We start from the raw sequence: 21,474 nt of genomic DNA on the forward strand, positions 1-21,474 counted from the left end.
AGACTCAGGTGCAACACCCTTCTCTCCTGGGGATTTCCAGTCTAACCCTGAGCCAGGTAATTGGGCAGCTAAATCCCTTTAAAAGTCTGGGCCTTTTCCTCAGTTCCTCCACTGTAATTCCTCTTCTCACAGGTGGGTTGTGAGATTAAACACATGAAAGACTCCATGATGAGACCCATCTGACAGAGAGATCAGCAAACTTCCAAATAGTGGAGGGCAGCCGAGCTAGAAAATGCCTTAGATTTTTCTACCCGACAGCAGGATGGCCTTGTGGATAATTGATTTCCCCCTCGGAAGGCCTGAAGTATATTTTTAGGGAATGCAAACATTTTTATTTTCACTGCCTATTTTTCTTTCCTCCTCCTAAAAAAAAAAAAAAAAAAAAAAAATGAAGGCTTTTCCTACACAGGGGCCTGGCCAGCTGCTCTGAAAATTCGAGGAAATAAAAAAAAGCCTCATTAACTTCCCCAAAAGCCTTAATTGTCCCATTTATTTCGAGGCAGTAGGAAAGCCCATCTTTCAGTGGCTCCCTCGCCCTGCTTACAACTCACCGTAATCCTTTTCATAATCCCCAGGAATGCTGATCGCCCCGGCGGAGTTTGATTCTCCTTGCTGATGAATCGCAGGGTATTTTATATCCTCTTGTCACAAACCCCTTCTTCTTGCCTTTTACTCTTTCAGCAAGGAAAGTCACTTTTATGTTTTATGTTACCCCCACCACCAGCGGCTTTTTTCTCTTAGGTACACAAAAGCAAATGTTCTGGGAGCTCTTTAAAATACCTGAGAAACTGGTAGTAAATGAGTAATTTCCTGTTGTTCTAACCTTTTTTCTTTTTCAGCTGAGTAGTTATCTTAGCTTGCTATGTTAAGATACTTGCAGGATCTTCAGTGTTTGTGTGGATAAACATTATCTCAGCTCATTCCTGAGCTGATCAAACTGATTTTATAAACAGCCTTTCATAGCGGAAAAAAGGATTGGTTTGAGGGGGGTTTTTTTTCTTTTTTTTTTTCTTTTTTTTTTTTTTTTCCAGGAGTCCTCTGGATGGAAGTTTGGCGGATGCTGGCATGGGGGGGGAAAAAACTACTGTATGTGTGTTTGCATTGCAGTAACTGCAAATCTGTCCGTTCCAATCTTTTTCGAGTTAGCACACTGGGCAAACTAGGTGGTTTTGGAATGACCTCATCCCAGGATCTCGGCAGAGAACAGCCTGTGTGCACAGCAGAGTCTGGAATGCAAGTGGGACCTCATTCATAAACTTCCTTACCATTTCTTTACACTCAAAGGCAGGAATAGAGAGGAGCCAAGACAAGCAGGAATGGTGTTCCGGAGTGAACCAAATGGGAAAATATATAGATGCGCTTTTTTAGTTTTATTGTGTTATTGAATCAAGATACTTTTCACCATCTGCAGGAGGCTTTTGGTGGTAATACATTCATTCTCTTGGATTAGACCAGAAACTTTATTAAGCTTATTTCTTTTCTTTGTTTTAAAGTTATTTTGGTGACAACACCTCCATTTTTTTACCACCTGCCCTGTTTCTCTCAACATACACAGCTTGAAAAATGTGTTATGAGCAGGGGTGGCATGAAAACCATAGCTCAGAGGCCTTAACACAATTACAGAAGGTTTTTAATTAAAACTGTTGAAAAGCAAGGGGAGAAAAGCAATTAATTTTTGCATTTTTTGTGAAGAAAATCACCTGAAGTCTTCGTCATCCTGAACTAGGGAGGCAGGTTATTTGCCAGCTGTGAGCAGTAGGTATGGGCACATGAGCTTATCCTGCTGTGCTGGAGCGAGGATGAGGTACATTCAGACTGCAAAGTCTGGCTGGGACACTCCTGGTCTCTCCACCTGGATCCCTGGTGGCATTGGCCAGAGGTCACCAAACAAGGCACCGTCAAATCTGGGACACAGTATAATTTAGGCACATTTGGAGCTTCAGCCAGCTGTGAGCCCCACCATGCTAAGCAATAGTTTCACTGCTTTTAAGTCCCTCTTGTCAGCTTGGCAGCAAAAATTGGGCTGGATGATTATTGCAGTCATTGGAAGGATTTTCTGTGGTCTAATATAAGTGCAACCAAGGAACTCTGGCATGTGCCTCCAGCAACTTGGATTTCCAAGTGGTCTTACTTTTCAGTGCTGGACACTCCCAGGAGGCACTTAGTTTCCAAGGGAAGATGACAGTGGGTGTATTCAGTCCAACACAGCTGTAGGTACGGTACAAACATGCAATTAGAGACAGTTCCTGCCCTGGAGAGCTTGGAGTCTAAATAGACAAACAGATCATCTCCAGATGGAAGGGGCTTAGGTTGAGTTGGTGGGAGAGCGAGTGAGTGCGTGGCACTGCTGCTGCTGGATGCACACAGATGGTCAGAAGGAAAGGGGAGAGATAAGTGCCTCAGTTGTTGCATAAAGAGGGGGGAGCTCAGATTTCCTGCAAAGAGCCTGCAGGGGTGGGGTGAATACGTGGTGATTACTGCAGGGCTCATTATTGCAAAGGATGGGAAGAGCTGGAGGAGGGAGGAGAGGGGAGAAGGAAGGAAGTTCGTTCATAGCAGCTCCCTCTGAAATGCAGGGGAGATGCCAATACGTGGTGGTGAAGAATGGATGTGATTTAACTTTATTAGACACTTGGGAATTTGCTGTGGAAAGGAGGATTGATGGAGAGGGCATGAATTTTGGCCAGCCTGTAAATGAGGAGCGCAGTGGTGAAGAGCTTCTCCACCTCTCACCATCACCAACATGGAGAAGGGGACTCATGTCTCAAGACCAGTGGGTGGATTGCAGAGGGGGAATCACATGTTCATGGAGCAGAAATCCACCAAAGGGAACTACAGGCAGTCATCTCTGGCTCAGAAAGTCCCTGATCCACAAATATTAGGGAGCTGAGAAGGTTCTTAGGGGCCGTCGTATAAATCTCGTACCCTTCTGCAGGCTTGTAAAGGTTTTGGTCACTTCCAGAGAGAAGATATTGGACGAGTGAGACCTCTGGCCTGATCCACTGGATTGCTCTTGCAGTCCTGCTCCCTGTCATTTGCTCTGCCTGGGTCCCCTCAGCCTCCATTTTGAGGGAATGCAGCTGAAGTGAAGAAACCACCGGGTTGCCTGGGAAAACTTCTGAGTATTTATTTCATACCACAAGCACTGTAGGTGGCTGTAAGGTTCGGGAGGATGTAGATGAGAAGGATTTGTAGGGAAGTACTGAATTTCCAGTGGCCAGAACAATAAAGAATAATAAGAGAGAGGCACCTCTCCAAGCAGATGTAGGCCTTCACCAGAGTGGGACAAGGAGCAAAGCATCCACCAGCCATCAAATGCCACATGGATCTGTGCTAATTCCAGGAATTCACCACCAAACATGGGAAAACTACAGTATTTAACTTGGCAAGAGGTGAGCTGATTTAACTGGTATAGCAGAGATGTGGTTGGGCCACATAAATCAGTGGGCCACAAATTACACAGGAAATTTGGGTCTAGGGTTGAGGAAGGTGGGAAGATGAAGGAATTAAACCTGATACCATCTAAATATTGCTTCAGGGTAGAGATGACCTTGCTGTAAATCTTCTTGGGTTTCAAATTCCCTATAAAAAGTGCAGGAATACATGGGCAAGTCACCCTTTTCCAACTGATATCTGGTGACACAAAGAGCAGATTTGGAGCAGGCAGGATGAAAGACATGGGAGTAATCACAGCTGTTTGCATCAAAAGAAAATTATACTGAGGAAGGATGATTTGGATATGATGAATTCATCTAGCCAATCACCTACTCTTTAGCTGGGCTAACTTTCTAGCAGGAATATTAATGGGTTGAGGGTTCTCACAAGTTGCAGATGCAGTGAGACTCATGAACATGTTCACTGACAAAGTTACTGGCTCAACACATATTCCATGCCCAGGTACATGTAGAGTGCTCTGTAAGCACTTGGTCAGTACCAGCAAAATTTTTCTCTACCAGAAATGGGAGCTTTACCTATTTCTAAAGTTGGACTCACTGCCTTCAGACTTTGGTAAGTTGAATATTTTAGGCTAAGAAGGAATAATTATGGTCAACTAAGCCAGATTTTGCAAAGCAGAGGTTGTTTTGCAAAGCAGAGGTTGTAAAAACCAGTAAGGACAGAATGAAGGTGTAAAGAGCCTCCTTTGAAAAGGCATTCAGTGTCATTTAAAAAATCGGCATAACTGAAAATACATCACTCTAGGAAAATGGAAAATATCCACTCTCTGGTTTTGGTCAGAAACTTGTTTAGTTGCATTTTACAGCTAATGGATCGTCTTTTTGTTTGTTTGTTTGTTTCCTTGTTTGCTTTTCTTCTAGTATATTCAACTTTCCATCTAGCCCATAAACCTGTTCTGTCCAGTCTAGATTGAATATCCAACTGCCTTGTGATTTGACTAAGCTGAGCTAATTCTCATCAGATGATTTGAAACAACCTGATCCAACTTCTTCAGATACCTTGGCAGTTGCAAGCTGATCTCTACCTACTTGCAACTTGCCTGGGATCACTTCTGATAATTCAGATCATCTGTGATGCCTTTAGGGACTGGTCCAAGTTCTGCTAAACCAGCACAAAGGTTTGCCCTGATCTAACAGGCTTTGGACCAGCCTCTCCAAGACAGCAGGTCATATATCTGACTAAAGGTAAAAGGTTTTGGCTAAGCGCCTACAAAATGCATTGTAATACAAGCTGGGGATAATCAGAAGACAAATTTTGTGTATGTGCAAAGTATTAGTGCCCTTAATGATAAAATGCTCATGCCTGACATAATTTTTGGAAGAGACTTGGAAACAGCAGGCTCGAGCTACTTTTCACATGGGAATACCTTGCAGGTAGTAAAAAGCAGATGGAAAAGATCAGCATAAAGGGAATGAAGTGCTCTCCATGCTACAAACCCCAGGATCTGTGGATGTGAACTACTGCCACTTTGGTAATAACTGTCTGCCCCTAAACAGGTATCCTCACAACACAGGAAAAGCTTTTCCTGAGAGGAGAGGCCTTGCAGTGTGGAGCACGTTGAGGTGTCAGCTGAACCCATTCAGGCAGCAATCTGCTGGTCCTCCCTCAGGAGAGGACCACTCCACTCCTTCTCTTCCCTGAAAACCAGCACAATGCCAAGGACCACAGATCCGTGTGGTTCAGTCATCCGTGCAGCAGGACACAGCAAAGGCAACCTGGTGCCTGGCTGGTGTCCAAGGGGCATCATTCTCCCACCAGCTTTGGCAAGATCATGGGCAGGCACCTGAGCACACGGGGAGAGAAACAGTTTTGGTGTCCCCAGAACCTGCTCAGCTCTATCACACCACGAGGACTCATGCCTGGGTGATGCTGCAATGCAGGATGCACCTTTCCGAGCTGCAGGTCTAAAACCACAGAGTAATTCAGCCAAGAGAGCACCAGGACAGGAGGAAATTGTGGTGGAACACAGAAAAGGTCTGTCTGCATTGTGGCACTCGGTTCATGGTTTTGGCAGAGCCCTCTCTATCAGCAGCATTTCCTAATCACTAAACAGATGGGCTGAAAAATCACTTTGTGATACAGAATGGGCTGCGAGGAGAAGCATATTCTTAAACCAAGGTATAGGATGTTCAATCAGAGTTTTTTCAGAGGGCTGTCCTGTCTGGGGCCCAGCTGACCCAGCAAATGGTCTCCTTGTTCCTGGAGTGCATGTCCCCTGAAGAGCTCACATGTCCATCACAAAATGCTCCAGCCCTACTCTGCACCCCAGGAGAAGGTGGCAGAGAGTTGGTAACTGCCCCTCACCTGTAGTGTCACACCCTAGAGATGGGATGACAGTTAAAGTGGTTCTACACCTGTTATTTGATTTTCTTCATGCACCCAGCCAGCACAGACATGTTAAACTGACCTGTTCAGTGCACCAGTTCACACTTGGTGGCAGTGCAGGTTTCTGTCCTGTCCAATGTTATGGCACATTCCAGCAGCTCCAGCTAATTCAAGAACAAAACAATTAATTACAAATCTGAGCTTTTGTTACTGTTATTGCTTTTGATAGTGATGCCAATTTGAAAATCTTCAGTCCAGTTTGTGCCCAAGGTCATACTTGCTGAATTTCCCTTTCTCTCCTTGATGGGTTTCTTGTTTCATTCTTTTATTCACTGTGTTCCCATTTCTCCATTGTGCAAAATGCAGGGGGAAAAAAAAAAAGGAGATAAAAACGTAGAGAAACCAAAGAAAGTCTATCTCTGCTCCACTAAGGAAAGGCAAGGCCCTGAAGGATGTGGTGAGTCACCTCGGGTTGCCTCAGGACTTGAGAGCAAAACATCTCAGAACTTCTGCATCCTTCGGCTACAAAGTCCTTTCCCTTGGACCAGTCCTGGAATGATCTCATCTCCCAGGAATGCAACATCCTTCTTAGGAGCACGGTATGGATAAGTGACTGGGAACACCACGCTTGGGAAAACAAGGAGACCAGGGAGTTCTCAGAAAAGCTGGAACAGCTAGTGTTACACAGTGACATTATTCCCCCTTTTAGTTTATTTACAGATTTCTCAAAAAAAAAAAAAAAAAAAAAAAAAGCCAAAAAACCAAACCCCAGAAAGGTCTGATTTCCATATTGGTCCTGCAACTTCTTACTCAACATTGAAGGTTTGTGCTCTTTCTGATCATCCAGGCCTCTCCACATGCTCCTGCAGGAGCAGCCACACTCGAGGAATAACTATTCTGTCCGGTGTTTTTGCCATTCCAAGTCCCATTTAGTGTTGTGTAGGTGCCTGAATGCAATACCATAGCTGTTCCTTGCCTTCTTTTCATCTGTGTAGCATGCAGGATCAGCTGCTGTTTGACTTTATTAGATACACTTTGATCCTCCTTTGAACACCACAAAATCACACTGCATCTCAGGTGACTGTGACAATGATTGCAGGGACATTGTCCAAATGCTTCTTAGCTCTGCCAGCCCTGGGCTCGTGACCACTTCCCTGGGGAGCCTGGTCCAGTGCCCAACCACCCTCTGGGGGAAGAACCTTTTCCTAATATCTAATATTTTCCTAATATCTGGGTTACCCCCACCCCATCTCCAAGCTGTTTTCTCGGGTCCCTGTAGGCACGTGAGTTCAAGCGATTTTGGGTAGTTTTGGGCCAAAGTGCTTTTGTTCTTCACTGTGTGCAAGGAATCGGGACACTCAGACTTTGTGTGTTTTCCTAATGGACAGACTCCTAGAAGCTCTGCCCACCCAGGGAATGTGGCCTTTATGTGCCAATCTTCTGCAAAGGGAAACATCCTGCCAGTAAAACTGTGGCAGAAGAATTCATTGTTGGTACAGCCCAGCTCTCCTACTTGTCTGGGAGCACTGGAGACCTGAGTGGAGTCTTGCCCCTTGAGAGAACACACGCAGTACTAAATCACCTCCTCTACAAGGACGCACGGGGCAGACATGGGGGACTTAAGAAGGGAGCACAAAATATTTATGAGGTGTATAAGCAAAGCCTGAGCTTGGGTTGACCTTATCAATAATCAAACTCGCTGCCTGCAGACTCTGATCCCCACCTCACCTTCCACTGTGGTATTTATTTCCAAAGCTTTGGAAATCCCAGTCCTGAGGAAGACACACAGGAATACTCAAACTTCAGGGGTGTGGGATGATAGAACGAGGGGCTTTAACTGCCAGAGGGCAGAGTAAGATAAAATATTAGGATGATATTATTGACTGTGAGGGTGGTGAGGCCCTGGCACAGGTTGCCCAGAGAAGCTGTGGCTGCCCCATCCCTGGAAGTGTTCAAGGCCAGACTGGATGGGGCTTGGAGCAACCTGGTCTACTGGGAAGTGTTCAAGTTGGAACAAGATGATCTTTAAGGTCCCTTCCAACGCACACCATTCTATGTACCTTCCATCAGTGCTTCATGTTGCAGCTCCTCTTGTTTGCTGAAGATCTTTTGGATAGCACACATTGACCCTCAGCTCCTGGCTGGCAACTTTTTCTTCCTGACATCAAGGAATCAATCTGGAATAAGAATCCTGAAGTTTTATGGAGCTGTTGTGCTGATAGTTAACACGTGTGAGGTACTCACATGTTAGGACCGTGGGTCAGGAAAGCATCTTGACTGGGAAGAGAAACATCCTCAGATTTTGAAGTATTGTTAGTGTAAATACACACAATAAAGCAAAGAGGTCAGAAAAACCCACATGACAAACATCCAATAAATACTGGTGAACAGCAGGTCCTTTTGCAGAAAGAGAAACCAATTCAGAGGCAAGCAGACAGCTCAAAGTCATGAGCCGAGATAAACCCAACGCAGAAGTTGACCTGCCTTGATCACAACCCAAGGAAGACTTCTATCAGACGTATTTAAACAAATCCTTTTTGCAAGTTCTGACTTTTGTCAAGGGAAAAATATATTTTGCCCCTGAAAGAAAAAATCTTACAGTTCCTTCTAAACTCACCAGTAAATCAAGAAAAGCCAGAGATCTCAGCTTGGCAGCTGCTGGTCTTCATTCTTTTTGCTCAGCTGGAAGGAGGTCTAAGCTTTTGGGGGGCCTGTGCTCGTGCAAAGCAGCAGGACCAGAGCTGCACATGAGCCATACAATGCAGGGGCATTGCAGGAGGCAGATTGGCAGATTGGCACCCAAAGTGGGTGATATACCCAGGAGCCTCTCTCCTCATGCAGGATGTGATCTCTACCCATGGTCCCTCTGACCCACAAGCCAGGGACTAACCTTGCTCAGCAGCAGATTTCAATGTATTTTGATATAAATTCTGCCCCAGGGTAGACTGTGACACCCTCAGATGCTGTCATGGAGCCAGACCAGTTGCAGAGCAAGCTCCATGCCAGAACAGAAGTTCTCTCAATGCAAAGAGCCCAAAAGGTCAGTCAAGTCACAGAACCTTAAATCAAACCACCATGTTACTTCTTGGCTTCCACTGTGGAGACTGGCTCAGTGGAGTCAATGAGTGTGGAATGGAAGGTAATCATCTTTGCAGGTGGAATGAGTTTCTCCAGGCAGCAGAGCTAGTGTCTGCAAAAAAGTTTTCAGATACAGTCACATGAGTAATCTGTGTCACTTCTGGCCTGTATCAAGAATATTGTGACCAGCAGGATCAGAGCAGTGACTGTCCCCCTGTGCTGGACACTGGAAAGGCCTCACCGCAAATCCTGTGTCCAGTTCTGGGTCCTTAATGACAAGGAAGATGTCGAGGTGTTGGAGCAAGTCCAGAGAAGGGAATGGAGTTGGGGAAGAGTCTGGAGCACCAAGAGTGGCTGAGGGAGCTGGGAGACCTCAGCCTGGAGAAAAGGAGGCTCAAGGGGGACCTTCTGGCTCTGCAACTCTCTGACAGGAGGGTGGAGCCGAGGGGGTATTGGGCTCTGCTCCCAGGGAACAAGGGACAGGACAAGAAGAAAAAGCCTCAAGTTGCACCAGAGGAGGTTCAGGTTGGACACCAGAAAGAATTTCTTCACAGAAAGGGTTGTTAAATTTTGGAAGGGGCTGTGCAGGGCAGTGGTGGAGTCCCCATCCCTGGAGGTGTCCAAGGAATGACTGGATGTGCACTCAGTGCTCTGGGCTGGGGGACAAGGTGGGGAGCGGGCACAGATTGGACTCGATGGTCTTGGAGATCTTTTCCAACCTCCATGATTCTGTAATTCTGTGAAATAATCACCACTGAAACACAGAAGTGGAAGAGCAACAGCACAACCCTGCCTTGTATCAGCACAAAGTCACCACCATGGTCACAACCACGCACCCTGACCTCAGGTGGGCGAGGGCCACATCGATCCCACCCCCTGCCATTTGGGGGATGTGACCACTGGCACTAATACTCTACCCTCCTGGGCAGAGTTGCATCTTTCCAAGACTATCCCAGGCTCCTGTTTGCCCACCCCATGGCTCCTCCCCAGTAGGGCACATTCAGACTGCGAAAGGATCCTCCGCAGGGTGTGATTTTATGAGGGTCAGGCGCTACCCTCGAGCAAACTTCCGCTGCCTCCGTCTGAAGTTCACAGCTATAAATAGGGTCTTTCATAAGGCAGTGCCTGCAGAAGTCCTGGCACAAACAGCGTGTAACACTCTGAATGAGCAGGGTTTGATGGGAAGAGCCCGCTGCCCGCCTGCCTTGGCAAACTCCACAGCCCTGTTTGGGTTTGAACACTCAGATATCCAGCAGAATGAGCTGTTACCCTGGCTGAGGCCATTCCAGCTTATTTCATAAGTGACTTAGACAGATGTTTTAAGGATTTATGTAAGGTTGGCTGAAGTCAAACACAGGTGTAAGAGATGAAAGGGGAATGGGAAAAATGCACCGTGATGATCATTTTTCCATTTCTCTATTTTTTTTTCCCCTGGCTGTTGATTCTAGTGCCCTTTCCATGCAATGTCTGTGCTGTGAGTCACGGAGGAAAAAAAAAAAAAAAGGCAAAACTATTTTTATTTACTACCAGTAAGGAATGAGGTTTTACACAAAGCTGAGCTGAAGCTGTGCTCTCTTCTCCTGTTTCAGCCTTCCAGATTATTTTTGCTCTACTACAGCTGCTTTTTGCTCACAAGATGTGCTGAGCAGACATTGCCACTCTGAGGAAGGGGAGAAAATTAAAGATGTAGAAGCTCACTGCAGCCTGCACATTATTTCCTTTCCCAGGATGTAGTACATGAGCCTCACGCCTGCCTGTGCCAGCCTGGCTTCTGGATATTTCCAGTGGTTATGGAATAAGCTTTCACATCTTTTTTGTGTGGTTCTGGTGCTCACCAAGGTGGGTCAACACAAAGCAACCATGTTGTGGTTCTTTAAGAGTCTTCATGCATCACTTCTAACCTTCCCCAGAATTTTGCCTGTGCGGAGAAAGTACCACCTCAACCAGGTTTTCTGTCCCAACACAATTTGGCACCCACCAAGGGAAGTTTGGTGCAGAGGGATAGAGAGGAAAAAGCTTTTGGAGCCCTTGGGTAGACTGGAGTGGGTGTCTTGCAGCATCCCTCTCCAAGGCAATGTGTATCCCTGTGCTGCTGGCACCTGTCTGAGCAGGGCTTGTAGGATAAACACAGCCCAGCCCACTGCTTTTCCAAACAACGTGGAGTATCTCATCCCAGCCTGCTCATGGGCTCTCTGTTGACTCTAAAATTGCCTTGGGATTAGGCCTTAAAATAGCACTCACAAACCCCCTGCAGGCATCTGTGATCCCATCTGAAAAACAATTACTCCCTCCCAGCTTTCCAGGTGCATGAGTCAGTGATCCTTGGTGTGCTATGGGCACATCTTGGGCACAGTTCAGGTCTGGAGACCTGAAGTGGTGATGGGTATTTCTAGGGGATATTTTGGTGTCTCATCTATCAAACTATACCCAGAAGGCAAAGGTATCCCTGGAATACACCAGGAGAGAGAGGAGGGTGAACCCTCCCTGTGTTATTTGGGAGCATCAAAAGGGTGTCTTTAGCCCTGGATGTCCGAGGGACAGTATCTGCCATGTTCCAACCCCCATTTATTTATTGCCTCTTTGTGTTTTGCATTCTCCCCTTCACATAAAAATGTGATGATGCAAAACTAAAGAAGGGAGCCGGAGAGAACATTGGTCCTGGAAACGCTTGCAGGAGAAGCGAGGGGGAAGAAAGCACAACTTGTGGGCAAATCCACAGGAGTCATTCTCCCTCGTTAATTATGGAGCCCGAAACCCACAGGTAAAGGCAGAGCATCCCCATCCATCACTGCTGGCAGGGAGGGACGCGAGGCACCGGCTCACGCAGCCCGTTGAAGGTCACTGGCGGAGGCGGCGGCAGCGCCAGGAGCTGAGCTCACATCTCCCGGCTCCCCAGCCAGTCCCTGACCCACAGGGCCATTTTTTCCTCTCCGTTCTGCCTCATTAGCACCAGTAAGCACTTCTGTCATCAGGGACACGCACACTCTGGTGGGGAGTGTAACAGAAATGCCTATTAATACATGAAATAATACTTTCCAGTTTTCAAGGCTCTCTGTGGCGGCCGCTCAGCAGCCCTGGCTGAGTCAGGCTCTTTTATTTACACCCTCAGCCCTGCCAAACCTGTTGTTTGCCATCGCCTGGGCTTGTCCAGGGACATACCCGGCTGCTGAAGAATTGCCTGGAGCTGGCCATGCGTGGAGCCCCAGATGGGGACCCGGGAGACAGAGATGCCGGCGGTGGAGCAGGCATGGGAGGAATAGCGGGAAAGGGGCCCGGGGCTGGGCTGTTCGCATGGGGGGAGAGGGGCAGCTTTATAACAAATGTTTTGTATTAGCCCTGGGAGTCTCCAGCCCCAAGCTGGGGATCCATCTGCAGGCACAGAGCTGGGCCGGGCACTCGCCCGGCGCGTCCCGGAGTTATTGCTTCATTCTCCTCACAACAATGTCACACAACGGGACGTGTTTTATGGGGACATTAATCCACGCAGCAATGGACCTACTGCATCTCACCACCCGAGGTGTGCATTAGCTGCCTCTATAACATATACCCCAGTGGGTTTTATTGCTGTTGCAGCACAAATCCTGGGGTTTAGAGCCTTTTAAAACTCTTCTGTTAAGATCTGCTCTGCCAGGTCCCACTCCAGAGGGTGGTGGAAAAAACCCAAACCTCCTCACTCTTATCCCATCTCTCAGTTGAGAGTCAGCTGGGTCTTTGGAGACATCAGAGCTGTTCTCCTGTCTTTCCCATAAGAAAGCAAGGATAACAAAGGGATTTGGTATGTTCTTCCTTCTTTTCTATTCATGCTACAGCTATTCAGATAGTGCAACGAGTTCATCTTGCTGGCCAGGACTCCCAGTGCCACATCTAAGACCTCCCTGCCACCGAGACCTGAGTTGCCATCACCTTTTGCATCCCTGAGAGTCAGCTGGGAGCTGCTCCCCCCTGTATCTCTAGTCCTTGCTGAATCTATTCCTACAAGGAATAGAAAGGGAGAGAAAGAACGCTCTGCTCTTGTGAGGTATTTGTATTGTCAAGACAGAAAAGGAAAAACCCCAGAGCAAATGTTCTGGCTGAGCAGTCCACTTGAGATCTGCCTCCCCAGCCTATTTCATTTCCTGTTCACCAAACTCCCTCCATCCATTGAGTGAGGACCAGACAGACTCCAGTGTTTGCCTCCCAAGGGCCTCATTTTGCCCTTCCATGCCCAGCTCTCTCCTTTTGGGAAGGGTACACACTGTGACCACAGGAGACTGTGTTTCAGCTGCCTCACACTCTTCCCATGCTTGCCCTACACACCCATGCCCATCCCCTGCTTTCTGGTGTGAGCGTTCCCTCACACCAGAGACCTCTCTGCGGAAAAGTAATTTCCTTGCCGAGGACCAAATTGCATTAACTCCTTAATCCTGCACATCTTGACCCAGCTGCCACTCTTGAAAAGCTCCCCACTTAGCATTTGACAGGAATGTCAGCAACTTGGATGCTTAATGAAACCAGGGAAGGGCTTGTCACTCTAACAAGGCCGATGGCTAAATGCCCTGTCCCTCTGCGCTCCAGGGAATGCTGCCCTCTCCCTGCAGTGGGGGCAATAGTGGCATAAGCCAAGGGATAATTTGTAAATACAGAAGAAAGACTTGGTGTTAGAGAGGTGAGTTTGGAGGATTTGTTGATGCCCCATCCCTGGAAGTGTTCAAGGCCAGACTGGATGGGGCTTGGAGCAACCTGGTCTAGTGGAAGGTGTCCCTGTCCATCACAGAGGGGTGAAACTATGTGGCCTTTAAGGTCCCTTCCAAACCCAAAGCATTCTGTGATTCAGTGATTTGACCACTCTGGACTTCCCAGATGGTCAGCACAGACTTTTGGGATCATGCCATCACACTAACAACAGCAGTAATGGAGATGATAACAGTTTGCTTTGAGTCCTCTATGACAAACACTGGCATTAATTCTTGGCAATTCTTTGTCACACTGCAGGAAAGCTTTAAGAAACAAAATGGTTACCCATTAAACAAATCACCTGGTGATCCTGAGAGCAGAGCCTTCTTCCTGGGACGAGCACTAACTCTTATCCCAATATTTACCTTTAGGCTGGTGGCCACTCGGCTCAGAGAGGCCAACTCAAATTTTCAGAAAGCCATGAATTTTAGGACTATGTTTTTCATGTTTATGAGAACGCCACGGCCCCAGATTAAATGTCTCTTGGGCAGTGTCCAAATTCTTTTTTCTTCATTGGACTTCCCATCTTGGAAGGACTGGGATTCAGTGACCACACATGAGGTCTCCAGTAGTTTTGGGAAGGTGACCAGCCCAGATGGGGGATTATGTTTTGTACCACCATCCCCAGTACTGGTGACTACTGCTAAAGTGGTGGCAAGAGATCTCAAAAAAAGGGACATTTTGGAGTAGGAGCAAGAGGCAAGACAAACTCACCAGCTCCAGCTTGCATGGCTGACTGAGAACAGAACTTCCACTGGCATTTTATTTGAGACATTAATACAAACACTTTTTCTCCACACAAACGCACTGGGTTTGCAAAAGTCAGTTCATGAGGAGCTTTCTTGAGCATGGAATCTGGATTCAGCCAAATATTGCCTCTCTGCCGTTCCCCCATCAGTTTTAAGAGATGTTGTTTGAGGATCCCGTCGCACAGAGAGAATGTGAAACACATCTGACGCCTGAAAGCTTTCGTCAGGGTTTCCTCCAGATGCCAGTAAGCCGGGGTCTGTATTTAACTCTTATTTAACAATACTCCTGTGGAGATGAGCAGCACAGATCTTTTCCCATCCATTCTTGAAGGAGGTGTAATTGCCAGCGTCATGGAGAGATGTCCCACCAGCTTATGAGTACATGCTACAGAGGGAACCTCAGTACAATAGTATTCAAGGAATGAGAACATTTCTCCCACTGCTGCCCCTTGGGATGCAGAGGAGTCACCATACAAAATGCAATTCTTTTCTGGCTGGAAAAAAAACAACCCTGAGCAACTGCAAGACAATAGATGGGCCCCATTGTCTCTCCTCGCTTTCAGGAGACATGTGTGGCAGATATGTGAGGCTTTTCTTGCTACACACTGAACTGGCAGTGGCACAGAGAGCTGGATTCTCCTCTGCTTCATGTCCAAGTACAGTTTTGGAAGCTGAAATCTCCCTTTAGCTGTGAACAATTAGTGAAGGCCACCTTGCTGTGCTGCTGGGTTAATGGAGATGTGTGTGCTTATCTGTTTTGGTTATCGGGGTTAGAGTTCCTCTCCCTCATGGAAAACGCATTGACAAAGCAGAAAGGAAATGAAACTGCTGTTGAATGATGAAGCTTTGCATGTTTAGTGGTGGGTTTGGCAGCGCTGAGCTGATGGTTGGACTCGGTGATCTTCGGGGCCTTTTCCAACCTTAACAATTCCATGATTCTGTGCTTCCCACTGTTTTAGTTTTGGTCCCTGGCCTTGCGCAACGACTGGGAAGATGACACTGTCCTGGCATCCAAATAGTCTCACATGAGCCCTCTCACATGCATCCCACTCTCAAATGGCCACAACCATCCACTTTGCCCTTCAGTATTTTGCCAAGTTTTCTTAATACAGGCCAGAAAAACTGAAGGGAAAAATAGCTCCCAAGAGCTCAATCCTGCTCAGCAAGTGTGTCTCTGGTTTCTAAAGTAAAGAAAACCTCCAAGAAGCAGGATAAAATGAGGAGAGTTACTTCCAAATTCCAGACAAGAAGACACTTCAGGCTTTGAGGTACAATAAAAGCTGTTACAGTATATTTAACAGGGAACAGGCTTGTAGAAGACCACCAGTACCAGGGTTGCGAGACTGAGAGTTGGGTTATCTTTTCAAAAACCTTTTTCATCTAGGCTTTTCAGTGTTCAACACTGAGGACTTTTCAATTCTATTGGTCACCTTGGATAAATCCTTCTCCAGGCCTTGAACAGTGGGAGAAAAAAGGATGAATCTGAATTAAGGAGACTTCTAACCTTTCATTGCAGGGGAAAGGTCCCATCTTCACCCTCATAGAGCAAATAGTGTCAGACCAGTGACCACCTACTCACCCCACTGGGAGGTGGAGAAAGGAAGGTCACATGAGAGATGTGTTTTTGGAGCACCTTCAGGCCTGGTGGTGGTGGGGTGTACTGAGACCCTAAACCAAGCAGAATCTAAACCTTTGCAAGACAGAGAGAAGATTTTCCCAAGCCCTAAGGCTTTCAGCATTTTCCAGCATGGCCCAAAACCAAGGCCATCCCAACACATCATCAAAGACCTTTGGTGCAAGAAGCACCAAGAGGGTGGAGTCACCTTTGCTCTATTACTGGCAGGTTTCTACCTCTTGCCAAAGCCTGGCTTGGTACCAGGGAGTTGAGCCCAAGGATACTTTGCTCCAGGGCTGGTTGTGACTGAAGCTGCATCTCAAACCACACGAGCTGGAGCCCAGCATCATTCAAAGCCCAGGTTTGGCTGGGCTGTGCTTCAAGAACAAAAGCCACTGCTCCTTGTTGTGCTTCCTGCAGAACGTGGCTGCTCGTGCAGTGCATGGGATCCATGGGATGTAGAGGTGGATTTGTGGGCCACTTGTCTGTGGAGGAAGGGCTGTGTAGTTTTTGTTTAGTCTAGTTATAAATGCCATACCTTATATATCCTTCACCATTTCCTCGTAAGACTGCTTCTCTAATGGAGATCTGCACCAGGAAACTCTTGTGGCTAGACAGCCAAAATTTTACCTTCTTCACTTTCAGCCCTTCCTTATAACGCTGTAATTCCTCAGGATTTATGTCATTCCAATATTTGTTTCATTCTCCCCCAGTTGCTGCTGGCCAAACCAGTGATATTTCATTTATTTTAATCTTTCTTCCAGAAATTCCATTTTTCCAAGCTGAACCTTGGTGCCTTTTTTTTTTTCCCCCGATGTTCATCTCATTTGCCAAGGAAAGGCTGTTGCATTATATCCAAAGTGAAAATTCTTTTATTGGTGTGGGGCACTGGGCCTAAAAGAAGAACCTGTCTTAAGCAGAGCTGAACAACCACCTTGCCTTTTAACTTTGATAACTGTGACATAATAACTGAAACTGCTGGATCTGTCTAGTTTCTAAAAAAGAAAAAATAATTAAATCGAGAGATCTGGGTTTTTTGGTATTGCAGAAACTGCTCATGTATAAGCACCAGCAGTGTCATGTAACACAGACAAATTACTGGTTTGTGTGGAACAACTAGAAGGTCTTTTTTTTTTTTTCAGGAACACGTAGATCAGTTACATGTATTCTCTACTCATTGCCATTTATAATTTTGTGCATAAGGAATTTAAGCTTTGAGTTGTGCTGCCCTTTGTGGAGGGAAACACTTGGCTGAATAAATCCGAGAAACTGTTAGATCAGACCCGCAGCAGGCAATTACTAAATATTGAGGGAAATTGCTTCATACATCAGTTGATACATCATGTTATAATTATTCTAACATTAAAGGGAGAAAGATCAGTTTGGATAGGTGTGCAGCCACACTAATAAATTATTTTTGGGTGCTTCCTACTCCATTTTCTTAGGGGATAAGATTCCTCCTTGAATTTTGCTTAAAAATTGGTCAGCAGATCTATGCCTGCAAAATATTTGACTGGTGAAAGAGAAGGGGAAAGTCAAGTGCTGGTTATGCTCTTCAGGATTCTTAAAAATCACCAAGTTACTTAGAGAATTCGAAGAGATAAAGAGTTTGCAAACATCTCCATAAAACTGTGATTTTCTTTGTATGGGTAATTTTGCTCACTGGGAACAGAATTTTCTGTAAGATATATTTTTTTTCTGTAAGCAGAATGTTTTAATCTAGTCTTGACAGTGTTGGGAAAAAAATGAAACAGGTAAGACAGTATAATATAGGTCTGTTTTAAGACACAAAAAATATGTCTTCTAACCCATTTTTAAAATGAGTTTTACTTTTTTTGAGGAATATTACAACTCTTTTTTTTTTTTTTTTTCAGAAAGAGAGATCAGTCAGGAAATCTCACATTATGTTTTTGAGAAGCAGGATCAGCTTTCCTGGACAGACACTCCTCAGAAAACTGTACTGACAAGAAAGGACAGTAATGACCGTTGCATTGCAATAAAACAAATTAAATGCATTTATCTTTTCTCCTGTAAATAAGATGTTGTGACTTTTTTGAATAGTTTAACTACACCGAGGTGAATATACTTGTTAAGGAGGAAGAACTGATTACTCCACAACAGGCAAAGGAGATACCTTGCCAGAGAGGTTCCTGGTTCCTGGTGCAGCATAACTGGAGTGGAGGTGTGATAAGGGACCTCAGAATTTCCCCTGGTGGTGGCTCAGGGTGGGAGATGTGTGCGCAGCTCCTGAGCACTGCTTTCCATGTCTGCCCAGAGCCATGTGTCTGATTTTCCATCTCTTTCACCCTTGGGAATGGAGCCATTTATCCTCTTGCTGCAGAAGGCTCCACAGCCCTTCCCTCCGGAGGAAGGAGCCCAACACACAGCCCCTGCCCAGCCCTTGCAAACTTCCCCTGGCCCCTTATCCCAGACCACAGTTTCCCCCCTCATCTTCCTGGCCCTCCCCACAGCCCTGTTCCCTTTCATGTCCCGTTTGTCCTCCCTCATGGGCTACCTTTGATTTTCAAATGCTCATATTCCAGTCCCTCCTTCTCTGGTGGAAACTTTAACAAATGCACCAACATCTGCTATAGTTAGTCATCACACTTAATGTACAGGATATTCCAGCTGGCTCCACTCTCCTTTTATTATGTATTGGAAAGAGGTTTCATCTGTGCTCCTCTGGCTTGGCCAGACACACGCCCAGACTCACCTCCACGTGGTGTGGACACAGCTGGGGTTCCACGGGGTGTCCCTTGGCCACCTGCCCACGGCATCCCCCAGTCCAGCACCCCACTGCACCCCAAAGTGGGACATGTTTGGGTTGTAGGGTCCTTCTCTGAGGAGATGTGATGTCCCATGAAGGCAGCCTGACCTTGAGCAGCTGGTAGGTAGAGAGACACCCACCGCTCAAGCAATTCCTGACGGCTGGAGAGATGATCCCGTGCCCTTGCTACCTTCTGCAGAGCTCCAAATCAGCAGCCTGCATGGCAAGGCCTCCTGGTTTGTTCTTGGGTGTGGAAGCATGTGATGCCTGCAGGGTCTCCAAGAAAACCATTAAAAGATTGTGTTTGCAGGAAATCAGTCCCTTTCCAAACCTGAGGGCAGAGCGACCACCCTTGACCCAGGGAAGGTGTTCAACTCCTTGGCAGGAGGGACCTGAAATGGTAGAAACCCAAGCCCAAACCCTTCACCTCATGGAAAACATGAGCCAGAATGACCTCAGACACCATCACAAGGGCTTCCTCCACAGCAGACTGAAAACACAAAGGCTGCACAACTGCACTGTTTGAAGTTGGGGTTGTCTGGAACACCAGGCAGGTGAGGGAAGTTGGGAGGAGATGGCACTGAGAAGAGTTCTGGGGGGAAGCAGAGCCAGCCTCAAGGAATAAATAAATATCTGCAATCAAAAAAAATAACTAAAAAGAAAAAATGTATGAAAAATCTGGCATTTGGGTAAAAAAAATACGTATGTCCTACCCTTTTTCTTCCAGTAAATGTCTATCAATTTTCTTACAGCACAGTGGCCTTCAGGCACGTTAAGTGTGGGCATGAATTTTGTTCCGAAAAATACGTTACAAAACAAAGTCGTCCTGAGATTATTGCACAAAATGAAAGTTAAAACATGAAAGGGGGACCGAGGCTTTAAAGACTTCAAGGTGCACGTCCTGACGTGGCGGCCTGGCTGGGGAGAGGGCGACTGCAGAGCGTTTGAATGACGTTACTCACATCAGGTGTGCCGTGAAGAAAAACACAACAGAAACACGCTGAGGCCATGAATACCCCAAAAAACGGCCTTGTGGCTGACTTCACACATGATCTGTGTCCTCAGGAGTTTTCCATTTAATTCCCTTTGCAGGACAAGCGGTTTATTTGGTTTCCTAGATAAATATGGACCCACGTCATTGCACTTGTTCCCCCGACAACACTTCACAAAAGGAGCATTTTTCTCGAGTGTTTGATCGTCTTCAGAAAAGAAATAGCAGATGGCCAACACAGTTGTCTGTTTTCTCTAATTGTAGGTGAAATTCCCGGGTCAGGAGGATTTCCAGCTGCTAATGCATTTTCCTCATTTTGGTGTGAAATCAGTTAAGGGTAGAAACTGTGCTGCTAAACTCCGAGGCCTGCCTCGGTTTTGGGGCCTTTTGGTAACTGTTATTCTGGGTAAATAAAACCTGTGTTTTTCAGGAGATTTGGTGGCAAATCTGTAAATTCCTGCTAAAAAACTTGGTGAGTTGTGTTTACTTTCATTGCCTGACAATTTCCCATCTCCTTCAGAGACCAGATGGTTACCAGCACTACTGTGAGGGGGGAGAGGCCCCTCAGGTTGCCCAGGTTGCCCAGAGAAGCTGTGGCCATCCCTGGATCCCTGGAAGTGTTCAAGGCCAAGTTGGACAGGGCTTGGAGCAACCTGGTCTACTGGAAGGTGTCCCTGCCCATGGCAGGGGGTGGAATGAGATGAGCTCTAAGGACTCTTACAACATAAACCATTCCAGAATTCTATGATATTAAAAATCAAAGATAAGGGTGATCTAAAAGTGACATCTTTAGTTCCCAGACAAAATTAAACCTGTTGCAAAATGAGCAGACAAGAGACAGAATCACAGAATTGTTTAGACTGGCAAAGACTTTAAAGACAATCAAGTCCAGCCATCATTGCAGCACCACCAGCATGTTCACAATTAAACCATGTCTCCAGCTGCCACATCCGCACAGTTTTTGAACATTTCCAGGGATGGTGACTCAAATACTGCCCTGAGCAGTCTGTTTCAATGCTTTACATCCCTTTCCATGAAGAATTTTTCCCTAATATCCAATCCAAACCTCCCATCTTGCAACTTGAGGGTGTTTCATCCTGTCTCTGTTCCCTGGGAGCAGAGCCTGACTCCCACCTGGCTCCACCCTCCTGTCAGGGAGTTGCAGAGAGTGAGAAGGTCACCCCTGAACCTCCTTTTCTTCAGGTTAAACTATGTTGTGGGGTCCCCATGAAGTCTGGGATCACATCCTGGATCTGTGCTGGGCTTTGGGGTGCAATGCAGGGGTACAAAGGAGGGGTTTCTTGGCTGAGCTCAGGGTGAGATGTACAGAACAGAGCTGGAAGAAAATCCATTTCTTTATTTTATAAAACTGAGACTGTGGAATAACAAAATGATGGAGCTTATCTATGTGATCGATGAGAAAGAAATCCAAGTGGAATCCATTTAAGGTTAAGTTTGGTACTTTCCATTTGAAATATTGACAGTAAGTGGAGGAGTCATTCCTTTAAAGAGAGTGACATCATCACAAATGGAGCTGGTGATGCGCTTCATAAATTTCCCTGGTGACAGACAATGTCTTCTAGGAAATGGAGGATGTTCAAGGAAGCCATAAATAACTCCTGCACCTCTGCAACCGCAAAGTTTGACATGACAAAATACAAAAGAATCCAGAGAAAATCATTGGGAAACGGCTGATTTACCCATGAAGAATGTTAGATACTGCTTCAAAAGAGTAGAAAGCATTTGAAACACATCGTGGCAGAGCAGATCTCCCAACACA

At 46.3% G+C, this 21,474-nt stretch overlaps 1 long non-coding RNA gene across 1 annotated transcript; it reads left to right on the top strand.

Moving 5' to 3' along the window:
• Window positions 1-3,072: 3,072 nt before the first annotated feature.
• On the top strand, window positions 3,073-17,905 carry LOC127463138 (uncharacterized). Its single transcript, XR_007900673.1, has 3 exons — window positions 3,073-3,392; window positions 17,645-17,690; window positions 17,811-17,905. It is a non-coding gene; the product is annotated as an uncharacterized LOC127463138 (long non-coding RNA).
• The last annotated feature ends 3,569 nt before the right edge of the window (window positions 17,906-21,474 follow it).

Source organism: Manacus candei, unplaced genomic scaffold, assembly GCF_025592945.1.
Source record: "Manacus candei isolate 608988 ecotype Guabito, Panama unplaced genomic scaffold, ASM2559294v1 h1tg000150l, whole genome shotgun sequence".
Classification (NCBI taxonomy): domain Eukaryota; kingdom Metazoa; phylum Chordata; class Aves; order Passeriformes; family Pipridae; genus Manacus; species Manacus candei.